Source organism: Thalassophryne amazonica, chromosome 3 (assembly GCF_902500255.1).
Source record: "Thalassophryne amazonica chromosome 3, fThaAma1.1, whole genome shotgun sequence".
NCBI classification, from domain to species: domain Eukaryota; kingdom Metazoa; phylum Chordata; class Actinopteri; order Batrachoidiformes; family Batrachoididae; genus Thalassophryne; species Thalassophryne amazonica.
This window is the reverse complement of record NC_047105.1, coordinates 69,590,781-69,607,861: the sequence shown is the minus strand read 5'-3', so window position 1 is coordinate 69,607,861 and position 17,081 is coordinate 69,590,781. Positions and strand designations below refer to the sequence as shown.

Here is a 17,081-nt window from a genome sequence, read left to right as displayed (position 1 = left end):
TTTCAAAATGAGCAAATATCTGCACAAAAACAGTAAAGTTTAATATCTTGTCTTTGTGGTGTATTCGATTTAATATAGGTTGAAGAGGATTTGAAAATCATTGTATTCTGTTTTATTTACATTTTACACAACGTCCCACCTTCATTTTAATTGTGGTTGTATAACATGATGGCAGACGAAGGAGTAAAAGCAGAAAAGTGTCAAATCACAGCCTTTTGTGTCTGATGCATGTTAGGCTTCAGGTCCCGGTCTGAGCATGGTGTGAAAAAAATAAACTGTCGGACTTTTAACTCTATGGGTTCCAAGGGCATTTTTTGGACCGTTCACTCGCCTGGAATAAATGTATTATTATTGCTGTTAACAGCTCTCCCTGCATCCCACAATCAAGTTTTATGTCTCTTTTTTTTCAGGACAACCTGTACTTTTAGAATATATATGCTATAGTGATGTTTTATAAGTGTAATAAAGGTTTACAATCAGAAATAAGAAAGGAAAAATAAAACGGAAAATAATTTTCACACACATTTATTCAAAACACACAGCAAACTATAATAAACAACTGTTTTGACACTTTATAAAGGTAATTTGAGGTCTTGTGTGAACGACTGTACAACAAAAAGGTTCAAACAATAAACAAAAAATGGTCTATGTGTTTTGTTTGTCTTCATCTCAAAGCAATTTCTGTCTGCTATTATACAAAGGTCACATCACAGGTCACATCTAACCCTCTACTATGAAGTTGACTGTGTGTTTGTTCTCTCCTGCTCTGAAAGCAACATTCACACTTGGAGGCCCATTTACACTCTGAGGTGCGGCCCCTGCCCCTTGCTACCTTGATATGGTAAACAATGCTTTAAGCCGGTGCGAGAGAGCTTGCCACAGGCTTATCCAATAACATTCACAGGCAAACTAGTGGAGCTGATCTCTCTGCTGTTTGCGCTTATATACGAAGAAAATGAGAACTATATTTCTTATTTGCCATCCCCTCATTACCCCATCCCCGTAGAGACGGTGCCTGCTCCCAGACTACCAATAACCAGCAAAAATCTATTTAAGCATAAAAATTCAAAAAGAAAAAATAATATAGCACCTTCAACTACACCACAGACTAAAACAGTTAAATGTGGTCTATTAAACATTAGGTCTCTCTCTTCTAAGTCCCTGTTGGTAAATGATATAATAATTGATCAACATATTGATTTATTCTGCCTTACAGAAACCTGGTTACAGCAGGATGAATATGTTAGTTTAAATGAGTCAACACCCCCGAGTCACACTAACTGTCAGAATGCTCGTAGCACGGCCGGGGCGGAGGATTAGCAGCAATCTTCCATTCCAGCTTATTAATTAATCAAAAACCCAGACAGAGCTTTAATTCATTTGAAAGCTTGACTCTTAGTCTTGTCCATCCAAATTGGAAGTCCCAAAAACCAGTTTTATTTGTTATTATCTATCGTGCACCTGGTCGTTACTGTGAGTTTCTCTGTGAATTTTCAGACCTTTTGTCTGACTTAGTGCTTAGCTCAGATAATTATAGTGGGCGATTTTAACATCCACACAGATGCTGAGAATGACAGCCTCAACACTGCATTTAATCTATTATTAGACTCTATTGGCTTTGCTCAAAAAGTAAATGAGTCCACCCACCACTTTAATCATATCTTAGATCTTGTTCTGACTTATGGTATGGAAATAGAAGACTTAACAGTATTCCCTGAAAACTCCCTTCTGTCTGATCATTTCTTAATAACATTTACATTTACTCTGATGGGCTACCCAGCAGTGGGGAATAAGTTTCATTACACTAGAAGTCTTTCAGAAAGCGCTGTAACTAGGTTTAAGGATATGATTCCTTCTTTATGTTCTCTAATGCCATATACCAACACAGTGCAGAGTAGCTACCTAAACTCTGTAAGTGAGATAGAGTATCTCGTCAATAGTTTTACATCCTCATTGAAGACAACTTTGGATGCTGTAGCTCCTCTAAAAAAGAGAGCTTTAAATCAGAAGTGCCTGACTCCGTGGTATAACTCACAAACTCGTAGCTTAAAGCAGATAACCCGTAAGTTGGAGAGGAAATGGCGTCTCACTAATTTAGAAGATCTTCACTTAGCCTGGAAAAAGAGTCTGTTGCTCTATAAAAAAGCCCTCCGTAAAGCTAGGACATCTTTCTACTCATCACTAATTGAAGAAAATAAGAACAACCCCAGGTTTCTTTTCAGCACTGTAGCCAGGCTGACAAAGAGTCAGAGCTCTATTGAGCCGAGTATTCCTTTAACTTTAACTAGTAATGACTTCATGACTTTCTTTGCTAACAAAATTTTAACTATTAGAGAAAAAATTACTCATAACCATCCCAAAGACGTATCGTTATCTTTGGCTGCTTTCAGTGATGCCTGTATTTGGTTAGACTCTTTCTCTCCGATTGTTCTGTCTGAGTTATTTTCATTAGTTACTTCATCCAAACCATCAACATGTTTATTAGACTCCATTCCTACCAGGCTGCTCAAGGAAGCCCTACCATTATTTAATGCTTCGATCTTAAATATGATCAATCTATCTTTGTTAGTTGGCTATGTACCACAGGCTTTTAAGGTGGCAGTAATTAAACCATTACTTAAAAAGCCATCACTTGACCCAGCTATCTTAGTTAATTATAGGCCAATCTCCAACCTTCCTTTTCTCTCAAAAATTCTTGAAAGGGTAGTTGTAAAACAGCTAACTGATCATCTGCAGAGGAATGGTCTATTTGAAGAGTTTCAGTCAGGTTTTAGAATTCATCATAGTACAGAAACAGCATTAGTGAAGGTTACAAATGATCTTCTTATGGCCTCGGACAGTGGACTCATCTCTGTGCTTGTTCTGTTAGACCTCAGTGCTGCTTTTGATACTGTTGACCATAAAATTTTATTACAGAGATTAGAGCATGCCATAGGTATTAAAGGCACTGCGCTGCGGTGGTTTGAATCATATTTGTCTAATAGATTACAATTTGTTCATGTAAATGGGGAATCTTCTTCACAGACTAAAGTTAATTATGGAGTTCCACAAGGTTCTGTGCTAGGACCAATTTTATTCACTTTATACATGCTTCCCTTAGGCAGTATTATTAGACGGTATTGCTTAAATTTTCATTGTTACGCAGATGATACCCAGCTTTATCTATCCATGAAGCCAGAGGACACACACCAATTAGCTAAACTGCAGGATTGTCTTACAGACATAAAGACATGGATGACCTCTAATTTCCTGCTTTTAAACTCAGATAAAACTGAAGTTATTGTACTTGGCCCCACAAATCTTAGAAACATGGTGTCTAACCAGATCCTTACTGTGGATGGCATTACCCTGACCTCTAGTAATACTGTGAGAAATCTTGGAGTCATTTTTGATCAGGATATGTCATTCAAAGCGCATATTAAACAATATGTAGGACTGCTTTTTTGCATTTACGCAATATCTCTAAAATCAGAAAGGTCTTGTCTCAGAGTGATGCTGAAAAACTAATTCATGCATTTATTTCCTCTAGGCTGGACTATTGTAATTCATTATTATCAGGTTGTCCTAAAAGTTCCCTAAAAAGCCTTCAGTTAATTCAAAATGCTGCAGCTAGAGTACTGACGGGGACTAGAAGGAGAAAGCATATCTCACCCATATTGGCCTCTCTTCATTGGCTTCCTGTTAATTCTAGAGTAGAATTTAAAATTCTTCTTCTTACTTATAAGGTTTTGAATAATCAGGTCCCATCTTATCTTAGGGACCTCGTAGTACCATATCACCCCAATAGAGCGCTTCGCTCTCAGACTGCAGGCTTACTTGTAGTTCCTAGGGTTTGTAAGAGTAGAATGGGAGGCAGAGCCTTCAGCTTTCAGGCTCCTCTCCTGTGGAACCAGCTCCCAATTCAGATCAGGGAGACAGACACCCTCTCTACTTTTAAGATTAGGCTTAAAACTTTCCTTTTTGCTAAAGCTTATAGTTAGGGCTGGATCAGGTGACCCTGAACCATCCCTTAGTTATGCCGCTATAGACGTAGACTGCTGGGGGGTTCCCATGATGCACTGTTTCTTTCTCTTTTTGCTCTGTATGCACCACTCTGCATTTAATCATTAGTGATCGATCTCTGCTCCCCTCCACAGCATGTCTTTTTCCTGGTTCTCTCCCTCAGCCCCAACCAGTCCCAGCAGAAGACTGCCCCTCCCTGAGCCTGGTTCTGCTGGAGGTTTCTTCCTGTTAAAAGGGAGTTTTTCCTTCCCACTGTAGCAAAGTGCTTGCTCACAGGGGGTCGTTTTGACCGTTGGGGTTTTACATAATTATTGTATGGCCTTGCCTTACAATATAAAGCGCCTTGGGGCAACTGTTTGTTGTGATTTGGCGCTATATAAAAAAAACTGATTGATTGATTGATTTCTTTAATTATTTGGTTGAAATTGCAAAATAAAACAAAAGTATGACTCTATAAGCATGAAACGTGATCCAATTGGTACATTTTTCAACATTTCATTTTTTGGAAAATCTGCGGTGGGTGGAACAACCAATTTGAATGCGAGAGATGGGCGGAAATTTACAGTACTGGGCAGTACCGCCCGGCACCGCCCACTGTAGCTAGAACCTGACATTGACTACTTAGTAGTCATGTGATTATGGTATGCCATCTGCCAGTAGTACTTGGGCAAACATGCCCCCTCTCCATAAGACGTCCACCAACGTGATACTCAGAACACAACCATAAGTAAGAAGCCAGGAAGAGGGAACTGGACCAAAATGGGCAATGTTGGAAACTGACTAAAAACGGCCTTCTACGAGATTCTGGCTTTCTGAGAGGGTGCACCATGGCTCTGTAGCATTCACCACTAGCACCACAGATGCAAAAATAAACTCTGACTTAACAGATAACAACAGCAGGGAGAAGGCTTGTGCCACATGGGCCAACTCGACAGGAAATAACAAAACACACAAGCACCATGCACCCTTGGCATGAGCATGGGGCACGATAACATCCAGTTGTATATTGGATGATGACCTGTTTCTTCAGTGCAAGAAACAGCACATTGTAAATGTACAAAATTGCAGACTTCATAAAGTGCAAAGACCACAAGTTATTTGCTCGGTTATGCCTTGGTCACACTAGAGTAAAAATAGGATGGCAAATTCCTTGCAACGAGGAAAAAGCGGTGGTTGCCTGGTGATTACAGTGAATTGTGTCACTGCTTGTGGTGATTTCTGTGGATCATTTTACACAGAAGGTAAAATGTGTGATGAAATGCGCAGTCCGGATGGTGCATTTAGGATACAGCAACATGCTGAGAATTTCACCCACCTCCCCATATAAAGCCTGTGCCACCAGAATAAATGATGCAATAAGGGATTCAACTGTACTGCATGAATCACTAGACCATCTGTCATATGTACAGAAGCAGATGTTTGGATGCTTTTATCTACGTGCAGAGCTGTGGACTACTTTGTGCACACAAGATTTCTGCCAACCTCAAAGAAAAAGCCAAAGTCCATGTTCACATGGATTTTTTTTCTCATTAATTTAGACCTTAAGAGAAAAATGTGGTGCTGAATGTTACTCAGAATAAACCAGATATAGTATGCAGTTACACAAAGACAGGCACATGCATGGGTTGGACAAGTCGGTAAACTGGCACATTTTTAAGAGGGGGCCAAAGGTGGGTTTTACATCGGGGACATAACGGCCTTTATTCTTTCTCCATCCTGACTGCTTAAGTGGTCAGAAGTTGTACGACCCCATCTCCACAATACAGCCTACCCTAGCAGCCCACAGTGTGTAAATGGATTTAGGGTAAGATGGAGATCTTTGGGGTGAAGAATGGCACTAATGGGGTTACAGCTTCATTATCATATGAGCACAGATGAAGCAAAAATGCATACCTGCACCGTGTGTGATCAGTATGGCCTTTAGCTATTCTGCTGTGTACCACATCTTGGAGTTTTTCAATAACTTGTGTTGCCCTCATCTGGAGGACAGGAGAAAGACTGATTTTGTTTGTGCAACAATGAGGACCAAAGAAAATCAAGCTTCTGACCCTTTCCCTGTGGGCAGTTAGTGTTTGCTGTAATTATAGCCACCCCCATAGCTGTAATAACCAGAGTAGTAGCCACCATATCCAAATCCTTGACCATAGCCATAGCCCTGACCATATCCCTGGTTCCAGTAGTGGTTGTAGCCTTGACTCCAGTTTTGTCCCTGTCCTCCATGGCCTCTGCCACATGCACCATATCCATGACCAGCATGCTGCTGCTGTTAGTAGACCTTGTTGATCTGGGCCACTTTAATTTCACATTCACTTGCTCTTCGGTTTCTCCCTTCCTTCACTCCGATCACCACAGCAGATATGCCGGATGCCCTTCCCTGCGAGCATCAATCCCCTCCTTTTTACTGTCTTTGAATCTTGTGGAAGCTCAATATTCTATCTCCAAAGGTCCTGAAGTAGTACTTAATGACTTCCTTCAAAGTGTCTGAATTAAGGCCCCTCACAAAGATTTTCTTGATTGGATCCTAGCCACTGCCCTCTTGGGTTCAAGCTCTCGGCCATCTAGCCCGTGTTATGTTTGTTCAAGAACCTTGTCTACACTGACTGAAACTTTAAAAAGCATGAAGCCAAACTCTCTTGAGAGTCCAGCCTGTTTGAGGGTCTGAGGATCTAGCATTTTATTGGAGTCCGTCACCTCACCAAATTGAGAGAAGTAAGTAAGTCCTTTCGGTTGCTCCCTTGTTTTCACTTGGGGTCACCACAGCAGATCCAAGGTGGATCTGCATGTTGATTTGGCACAAGTTTTACGCTGAATGCCCTTCTTGATGCAACTCCACATTACATGGAGAAATGTGGCAAGAGTGGGGTTTGAACCAGGAACCTTCCACACTGAAACCAAGCACACTAACCACTTGGCCACCGCCCCTGCACCAAATTAAAAGAAATAGCCTTTGAAATCGTTTTTGCTAGTGTCCCACCTGAGTCCACTGACAAACATTTTTCTGCATCTTCTTCGCCTTTGAATGGCATTGATCTAGCCACCCACCGTGCCGCTATTTTGGGCATCTCCCTCCACTGCATCGGGCCTGGCACCACCACTGTAGGCTCCATTAAAATTGTTGTCTTCATGGCTATTTTCTGATGTTTCCATAAACTGCTGCTCAGTTCGCTACTTCACCCTATCTCCCCATATAAACACGTGACATGCCCATTTCGGGGATTCGTGGTTACAATATGGTACGAAGGTGATCCCTTCACACGTGGCTCTATTAATGATGTCGTCAGTGGTTAGTCAACCATGACTTTCATGACAAAAATGTCAACTTTTAAAAAACACCATCTATCTATTCTCTATTCTTTGTCCTCTCATTCTGATTGTCTGTGCTCTGAATGCATGCCATGTTTACAGTTCTGAAAAGATTCCCATCAGGTTTTGCTCTTTTTTTTTTAATTCCTCCTTTCTTTTATTCACTGAGTTCACACTGCATATTCATCAACAGGTGTGTATATATAAGATTCTTGCTCAGAGGCTGTGGACACAATAGAACTTGTTTGACCCTGGACAACAGATACATTGGCTGATAGTGCAAGAACTGATATTACTTTTTCTGCTTCATTCGTCCGAAGCTGCAGCTGCATCTTCACACATCAAATTGCCAAATTATTAACACTAGTCACATAAAACATTGTTACCAGTTAAGCCTCTCAGTAGTGTCAGCTTTGACGATCGCTTAGTTTAACGCAAGCTTAAAAAATTTGATTTAGGACAGAAGGAAAGCAGTGTGATGATTTTTAGTCACTAGCATGGATACATCCTCACAATGTTCAAATCCAACCTGGTCCTTTCTGTGTGGCGTTTACATGTTCTGACTGTGTTTGTGTGGCTTCCCTCTGGATGCTCGTTTCCTTCCACCTCCAACGACTTGCAGTTTAGGTGAATTAGTGACTCTAAATTGAGTGTACACTGAAAAAAATGATACTTTGGATCAACTTAAAAAAATTTATGTAATTTGTTACAGCTAATTTTTTTAGTTTCTCACAATGTATATTTAAGATTTTGTAAAGTGATTCCAGCAGATTTAAACTGGAAACCACAATTTTCCATTAAACCAATGTAAATAAGTACTTTGAATGAAGTGCACTGTGTTTCACTTTTTTCAGTGTAGGTGTGATTGAGTTAATCTGTGTTTGTTGGCCCTGCATTAGACTGGCAGCCTGTCCAGAGTGTACCCCACCTCTTGCCCAGTGACCACAGGGATAGCCACCAGCTCAGTGTGACCCTAAATTGGAAGAAGTGCTGCATCTGCTTCTCTGCATCTTATTCTGTCATACCAACCACCTGCATGTCTTCCCTCATCACACCCAGAAACCTCCTCTTTGGCCTCCCTCCTCCTCCTCCTACTTGGTGATTCCTTCCTCAACATCCTTCTCCTCATATACCCCATGTCCCTCCTCTGTACATGTCCAAACCATCTCAAGCTTGCCTCACTGACCACATCTCCAAAAATCCTACCTGCGCTGTCCCATGAAACACTCATTTGTCACCCTGTCTGTCCAAGTCACTTCCAAAGAAAATCACAACATTCTCAGTTTTGCAATCTCCAACTCTACTTCCTGTCTTTTTGTTAGTACCACCGTCTCTAAGGCATACAAATGGTCTCACTACCATTTTGTAAACATTCCCTTTCACTCTTGCAGATATCAGTCTGTCACAAATCATTCCTGCAACCTTTCTCCACTCACTTCGCCCTGCCTGCGCTCTCTTCTTTACCTCTCCACTACACTCTCCATCACTTTGGATAGTTGACCCCAAGTATTTAAACTCATTTGCCTTGACTACCTCTACACCTTGTAGCCACACTATTCCAATGGGCTGCCCCTCATTCATGCACATGTACTCAGGTTTGCTCTGATTGGCTTTCGTTCCTCCTCTCTGCAGAATGTATCACCACCTCTCCAGGCTAGTCTCGAATTGCTCTCTACTCTCATTACGTATCACCATATCATCTGCAAACATCCTAGTCCATTGAGGCTCCGGCCTGATATCATCCGTCAACCTGCCCATCATCATTGCAAACAAGAAGGGAAAGGGTTCAGAGCTGATCCTTGATGTCAGGGATCACGCTAATGCTGTCCTAACACAAACTCATTGAGGCTGGATGCAAGATACAAAAATGTACCGCGTCCCCAGGAAGCAACGTCTGCGAGATACATGTGCGTCCCAGGAGTGATGCGCATTTGAGAATGCGTGGGACATCCTATGCATTCACAACATTCAAAAATTGATTTTTAGAATAATGTTGTCTCTGTTTTCTTTAATTCTCCTCGCTGCTGTCAGTGAGTCACTGTGTCTGTTCCTCTGTCTCCTGTCTGCAGGAGAGGAGGAGGGAGGGCTCAACCTGTAAAGGCCAATAAAGTGGAGAACAGCCTGCACCCCTCTGTCCGGAACATTTGGAAGAATAAATGGAATTGGTTAACTTACATTTTTCTTACAAACAAGGAACCTAAAAGCTAACACGTACTGAACCACATTTGTGTTTAATGGCCGCGTGTTTAAGAAAACAATGGCACCTATAACAGTATACATCACACGACTAGTAAAAAAAAATAATAATAAACATGCTGCAGAGATTCATCCTTTGTGAATGAAACATGTAATGAATAAAAAATAGTTTGCATTTACACTTATTCTGCTTCACTTTAACAAATTTGCAGCAAATTCTGAACATGCAAAAAGAATAACTCGACCCAACACCTGTTTCATTTCAAAAGCCCTACACCCCTGTAGCATTGCGGATTTACATTTGTTGCTTAGCTCCTGAAATTAACAGCTCTATGCACTGAATTCAGCACTTGTGAGTATTCTTTGCTGCCTCGAGATGCTGGGATTTAGTCCTGGCCAGGACTCAGTGGCCAAAACTTCAAATGCAAACTCTGGACGTAATCCCATCTCTATGATAAATTGATCTGTCATTCCTACTGTGTATCTCATTGCTGTCACACTGTCCTGGTACATATATCAGGGAATTTTATCTCTGGTGTTCATTTCTAATTTCACCTCAGTTTTTAAGCATTTTGGCATTCACAAGATGTGCTCAATATGTGCATCGATCAATCTGGTCTCAATGTAGAATTCCACCAGTTTCTCTTTTTGCTCGATTGTAAGAGACGTCTTCATTGGCTCAGTCTCAAACTACAACAGAAGAAATTCCTCACACATATCTTGATGTCTGAAAAAACAAACAGAATTCAGATTAGTCGTTGCAGAATAAGAGTCAAATGATTTTGTGGCACTTTTTTGGGACACCCTGTATCCTGCATCACCCTCACATGCTTCCCTGCCTCCTGAGACTCTCATACAATGCTATAAGTCTCTCTTGACATGCTATCATAATCTTTCTCTGGATTCACAAACACACAGTTCAACTCCTTCTGGTCTTCTCTATACTTCTCCATCAGCAAACATTGCAGGTTGAGTTCTCTTTCTCAGCATGAAACCCAATTGCTGCTCTCAGATCTTCATGTCTTTTCTCAGCCTCGCTTCCACTACTTTTCCCATAACTTCATGATGTGACTGATCAACTTTATGCCTCTGCAGTTACTGCAGCTCACTTATTCTTACTAATAAGATCCACCACACGTCTCCATTCCACAGGCATCCTCTTGTTTTCCAAAACAAGAGGATTTTCCATTAAAAACTTCACTGGTGTCTTTTATGCCTCCACTGGTATGTCATCTGGACCACCTGCCTTCTCAGTCTACATCCTCTTTATAGCTGTCTTCACTTCGTCCTTGCCAATCCCTAGCACTTCCTGATTTACTCTCTTCACATCAACCAGCAGACAACTGTGTGTGTAGTTCTCAACAAAAAAAAGTGATTCTGGTAAAAAGTGAGCAGATATTTCAGATTAGGACTTTATATATACATTTGTGTTAGACAGTAAATTCATTGTTAAGAAATACTACAAATTATTTCTAATGTGGCATCATTACTTCATTTCTCAGTTTTGTCACTTTTCACCTGTCTGACTGCTTTTGGAAAGAAAGTCCAAACTGAATAATCAGATTAGTCGGTGTGTGTGGATGATGTGGAGGTTGGGGGTTGAGGAGTTGTCTCTTGTCTCATGTCAGGCCCAAGGCTTAAGGGTAGTATCCCACGGAAATGAGTCATTAAACGTGAAGATGTATTTATTTTTCTCCTTCCCTTTTCTTTCTCTGCATTTGGCATGGGGTGCAAAAATCAGATGGTTTGTTTGGGAATGATTTGGGGGACAGGACGGCCCCCGTTGCAGCCTGGAGTTTGAGTTAGAGTTCATAAATGGAAATGATGCTTTGATTAACGTGACTTTAGTAGGAGGGGGGTGAGTGTCCAGACACCTAAGATTTGCATGTGCAGGATTTGTGCATATGGGTCCTTGCACTGAAATATATCACATATATAACACATAACATATCACAATGTTACTTTTTGGTAGGACTGTTTTGTGGCACTGCAATCACCCCATTGATTACAGGCAGCAAGAAGAGAACTGAGGATTTTGGGTAAAATTGCTAATTTGGTGATTATCAGTTGGTCAACATAAGCCACAGCTTGTCATCTTTGAAGGATTTTGATGTAAGTTTCATACCAGACAGTGAGATGGTGAGTTGTCATACATGACAACCACAGACACACAGAAGCAAACCATCCATCCATTTTCCATATGCTCTTACTCCATTTAAGGGTCAAGATGGGCTGGAGCGTATCCCAGCAGTCATAGGGCATGAGGTGGGGTACACCCTGGACAGGATGCCAGTCTGTCACAGAGCTACATATAGACAAACAGTGCAGAATCGCCATCTGACAGGCGGGCATGGGAAATGTGGCGTGCGGAACACCGTTGGCCCTGCATGACCCGGGGGCCTGATTCCTTCTGATCGAGGCTCAGCCTGTGGATGGTGTGAGGCTGGTACCGGCCCTCGTCATACCAGGGTCAGGTCTCACGGAGTCAGGTTGTTTCGGGATGCAGCCCAAAGTGGGTGGTAAATGCCATCAAATTAGTAATGTGCTTAAATTCAGTGGGTCATTTCATCTTATCTGAGGTTTGCACATGGCCCCCAAAGGGGTTTGCGGCACTCTCAGGAGGGAAGCAAGGGGGGGGGGGGGGCTGCGGTAGGCTACAGGCAACTCCACTGTCGGAGACTGCTGCGCATCAATCACTTAATCCACAATGCCGGCAGGCGGCACATGGAGATCCAAAAAGTAGGCTGAAGGCCAGTGTTGTCCAAAGTATTCCAGAAAGGGTCAAGAGGGTGCAGGTTTTCTTTGCAGCCACTGACTCCAGCAGGTGATTTCACTGATTAACATCACTTTGAGCAGATGGGATGAGTTCATCAGTGAATGTTACAATTGGAGAGGAGTCAACAAGGTCTATGATGAAAGATACACCATTTCTACTGTGAAACATGGAGGTGGATTGCTGCCATTTTGGGGATGTGTGAGCTGCAAAGGCAAAAGAAACTTGGTCAAAATTGTGGCAGGATGAATGCAGCATGTTATCTGAACTTCTAGAGGAAAATTGCACTCATCAGCCTGGAAGCTGCGTTTGGAACATACTTGAACATTCTAACATGACAATGATCCAAAGCACAAGGCCATGTTGACGCGGCATTGGCTACAGCAGAATAAAGTGAATGTTCTGGAGTGGCCATCTCAGTTTCCTGATCTCAATATCATTGAGCCACTCTGGGGAGATCTCAAAAGTGCGGTTCATGCAAGAAAGCCCAGGATTTTACAGGAATTGGAGGCTTTATGCCAAGAAGAATGGGCAGCTTTACCATCAGAGAACATAAAGAGCCTCATCCACACTACCACAAAGAGTACAAGCTGTCATTGACGTGAAAGGGCGCAATACATGGTATTAAGAACTGGGGTATGTAAACTTTTGATCAGGGTCATTTGGGTAGTTTCTGTTGTCATTATGATTTAAAAAGAGTAAACACAGTTGTTTAGCAATAAATGACTTCACCCAATCACTAACCATGAGTGGGGAAAAAGGTTTTTGTGTTATCATTCATATTCTCTGAAAAATGGCCAAAAAAAAAAAAAAAAAAAAAAAAAAAAAAATCCACCAGGGTATGTAAACTTATGAGCACAACTGTGTGTGTGTGTTTCTATTTATATTTATAGGAGCGAAGCACAGCGTCGCAAAGCTTGCTCATGGTACAGAGTCCCAAACAGGAAGTGCCTAATTTTGAGTCCACAGTGAAACAGGAAATGTCACATGTCAAACACTTCCTGGATTGACACTTCCTGCACTGACAGATAAGATCTCATGGAATCTCGCGGGAACTCTGTGGCAAGTTCATACTGAAACAGGAAGTGCCAAATTTTGAGTCCACAGTGAAACAGAAAATGTCAAATGTTGAACATGTCAAATTTTGGCATGGGTGGAGCTAGAGCGGCGGCCAGGGTTGCACTGGACTCCCCTGAAATCTGATTGGACACAAATGATTGACATGTCACAGCACCGCACCTCTGGTTGAAAAGACCTGCATTTTGAAATCGGTGACCCATACTGACTGCTAGGTCTCTCCTGTACAGTAGTTGGCACTGTGTACCACCACAAGAAGTTCTAATCTACCTTAGTAAAAGAAGAAAAATGTTTGACTAAGATTTTAAACTGAAAACGTCATCTGAACCACAGACACCTAATGACACCAAAGTTATATTGGTGAGCAAACGACCGTATTTTATGACAGAAACGAGGTTCGGGTTGTTAAAAGTGGCATTTCTCCTTTAATTCGGGTCTTCATAATTTCCTTTAATTCGGGTCTTCATAATTGATGTAAATAAAGTCCAAGACATATTCAGTGACTTGGGAACGTTCATGTTTCCATCCCCTGCATTGACTGAAGAAAACTGGCAATAAAACTGATTATTACTTACAGGTTTGATCAAGTTTTAGAGATTTGCTTTCAGTTTGAGTTTGAAGAAGATAATTTTAGAAATTTTTATTATTTATATATATATTTTGTATTTCTTGTATTTGAAATGGAATAAACAAAGTAAAATGTGTGAAATACCAAGTGTTAGAATACTTTTGGAAGTCACAGTATCCTAACCTTATGATGAGTGCAAAATGAGTGTGGTATTATTACTGTTTTGTTTACGAATGTTTAATTTTCACTGTTGCTGCACTTTGTGTGAAATCATAGTCATATTGTATATATTGATAAGACAATATTGAGATACGATAATTTGGCCATATTACATGATATAACGCCTTTTTACAGTTTGTTTTATGTATTGTATGTGATGGTATGTTTATTTGGATGTTGGATTCTGCAATAAAGTTTGATTGATTGATTGACTGATTGATTGTACAGCCCTACTGTCAACTAGCAGAAATGTTTGCATATTTATTTACATCTACATTTAATAAAATGCTTAAAGCAGTAGGGGGTCAAGAGGGCTTTGCTCCCCCAGAAGCTGAAGGTTTTAGCCATGCTAATGCTCCTCTGCATTTACTCAGAAAAAAAGTCTGAAGGACCTAAATGACATGGTGAGATGCTGAAGAGCTTTTCTCGCTCATGCCTGTGACATATACATACATCAGGGGTGGGCAACTTGTTCCAGAAAGGGCCAAGAGGGTGCAGGATTTCTTTGCAGCCACTGACTCCACCAGGTGATTTCACTGCCTGACACACACACACACACACACACAAAAAAAAAATAAAAAAAAAAAATAAAAAAAAAAATATATATATATATATATATATATACTGTATATATATATATATATATATATATATATATATATATATATATATATATATATATATACAGTATATATATATATATACAGTATATATATATATATATATATATATACACAGTGGTCCCTCGTTTATCGCGGGAGTTACATTCTAAAAATAACCCGCGATAAGCGAAATCTGCGAAGTAGTCAGCGCTATTTTTTGCAATTATTATAGATGTTTTAAGGCTGTAAAACCCCTCACTACACACTTTATACACTTGTCTCAAACAGGCATTAACATTTTCTCACTTTTCTCTCCTGTGTAAACAGTCTCTTTTTTCTTCTGGGCAAGAAGATTATAAACAGACACACGCAGAACTCTCCCTTCGCTCACTGCCTCTGGAGGTACGGATGCGGGACCCGCAAAGAATCCAAGTCCTCTCTCGGTGGCCACGGAGCTCTGCGGCTGCGGTCAACATCCACATCAAAACAGTGAGCGTAGTCTCTGGACCTGCCAGATTTGGCGCAGCTCCGCACAGCAGACAGGAGGGCAGTGTGAGTGGCCCGCTGCTGTGTTTACCGAGCCCGCAGACTCAATAAGCGCATCGGAGGCAGTGAGAGCAATTGCGGTGACGCCGACCGGTGCTGCGACCGGCCCGCCTGATAAGGACGCAGAACACAATGCGCTGTTAAAAAAAAAAAAAAAAAAGCATGCAAAATTGCACTAAAAAAATCCGCGAAACTGTGAGGCTGTGAAAGGTGAACCGCATTATAATAAGGGACCACTGTATATATATATATTCTCAGGGTGCAGGACTACTTTGTGTCCCTAGGGTGAAGAAAAAGTCTCCGGGTCACAGTGCTTTCTCTTATAATTCCTCTGTTCTGTAGAATGATCTCCCTGCATCAGTAAAACAGTCAGATTCTGTAGACTTTCAAGTCCAGACTTAAGATGTATGGCTAGCATACTGGCATAGTATGTAGGGAATAACCCTGTTGTGTCTGATGATTTGCAGACATTCATGCTGGTTATAACTCGTCGCTGGTAAAGCTCAATTTTAATCCAGCATGAAAGTCTGCAAATTAGACACAAGGGGGTTATTCCCATTCTAATCTAATTCCATCGTTTGCACGGTTTATTTTTCTGCAGGTAATTTGGTCGGCAAGGCTTACCATCGAGGCAGTGTCGCTCCAACAGTGATCAATTCTGTATCAGAATCCACATCAATATCACCTATTTCTGCATTGTTGTCACTACGTGACGTTCTCTCGCTCTAAGCTGACACCGCCATTGTTGACATGTGCGTAGTAGCGTGTGCCGTCAGAGCGTGGAGTAATGCATCCAAATGTAAAACGGTCAAATATTTTGCCATGCTACACCCAATATTATACGGTCTGAAATCTCACACGACTAACCAATCAGATTTGCAGAAAAAATGTAATTGGATTAGGATTTGCTCTTTACCCTTTTAAATTCATTTATTAGCAAAGAGACTGGGCTACAGCCTCAACTTTATGTTGGGTCTTTTACTGAAGCTTAGGGCTGGTGGCTGGCAATCGCCTTAGCATTTCTTCTGTTTTTCTTGTTGCTTAATGCTGACAAATTATACTGTTTGTTGTCTTTCTGATGCCTGATTCTGTTTTTTTTTCTCTCTGTTTGAGGTGTGGCTCCATCCAGATATGGGGGTGGTGTCTTCTTCTGCAAGCCTCCCGTCCTGTGCAACGGCATGTTCGCCCAAAAGAAAGTGTGACTGACATATGCACACTTCCTTCAGACACGTGTGGGCATGGACAGAGTCCAATTTTATATTCTCTTTCTGGCCTTATGGCTGGTGGGGCATAAAAACAAAAGCACAGTTCAATGCGAGGCGTCAAACAGAGCTGACTGCCTGTACTCACACTTGAAACATAGTAACATTAAACAAATGGTGATGACTGACTTGTAGGATTTATGTATCAAACACAGGCTCATGTTACCAACCGTGATTTCTGTAAATGCCAGCAATGAAACAGTAAGTGTTGCTAATCCAGCATTTGAGAGATTTCTGTTTCTTTCTGCAGCAGTGATTTAGATTGACCACAGCTCATGTAAATACCAACCTAACCTCATGATCATGATGAACATTGTTCTGATCACTTTCCATGGACTCCCCCTTGTGTGTTCCAATCCCAGTGTTTATTTAGTATAATGTGTGCTTCATTTACAGCCTTGGTAAGCTCAGAGGGAACAGTCGACAGAATAATATCATATGGAATGCGTTAGCTGATTGGCTCACTCATATGGAGATAGTTTTGACTTATGGAAGACACATCTTGATTCACTGCATTTTCTTCCATAGATGTT

The 17,081-nt window shown here is 41.2% G+C and overlaps 1 pseudogene; it reads right to left on the bottom strand.

The window, feature by feature from the left end:
- Positions 1-5,922: 5,922 nt before the first annotated feature.
- On the bottom strand, positions 5,923-7,079 carry LOC117507787 (annotated as a pseudogene).
- Between the last annotated feature and the right edge of the window lie 10,002 nt (positions 7,080-17,081).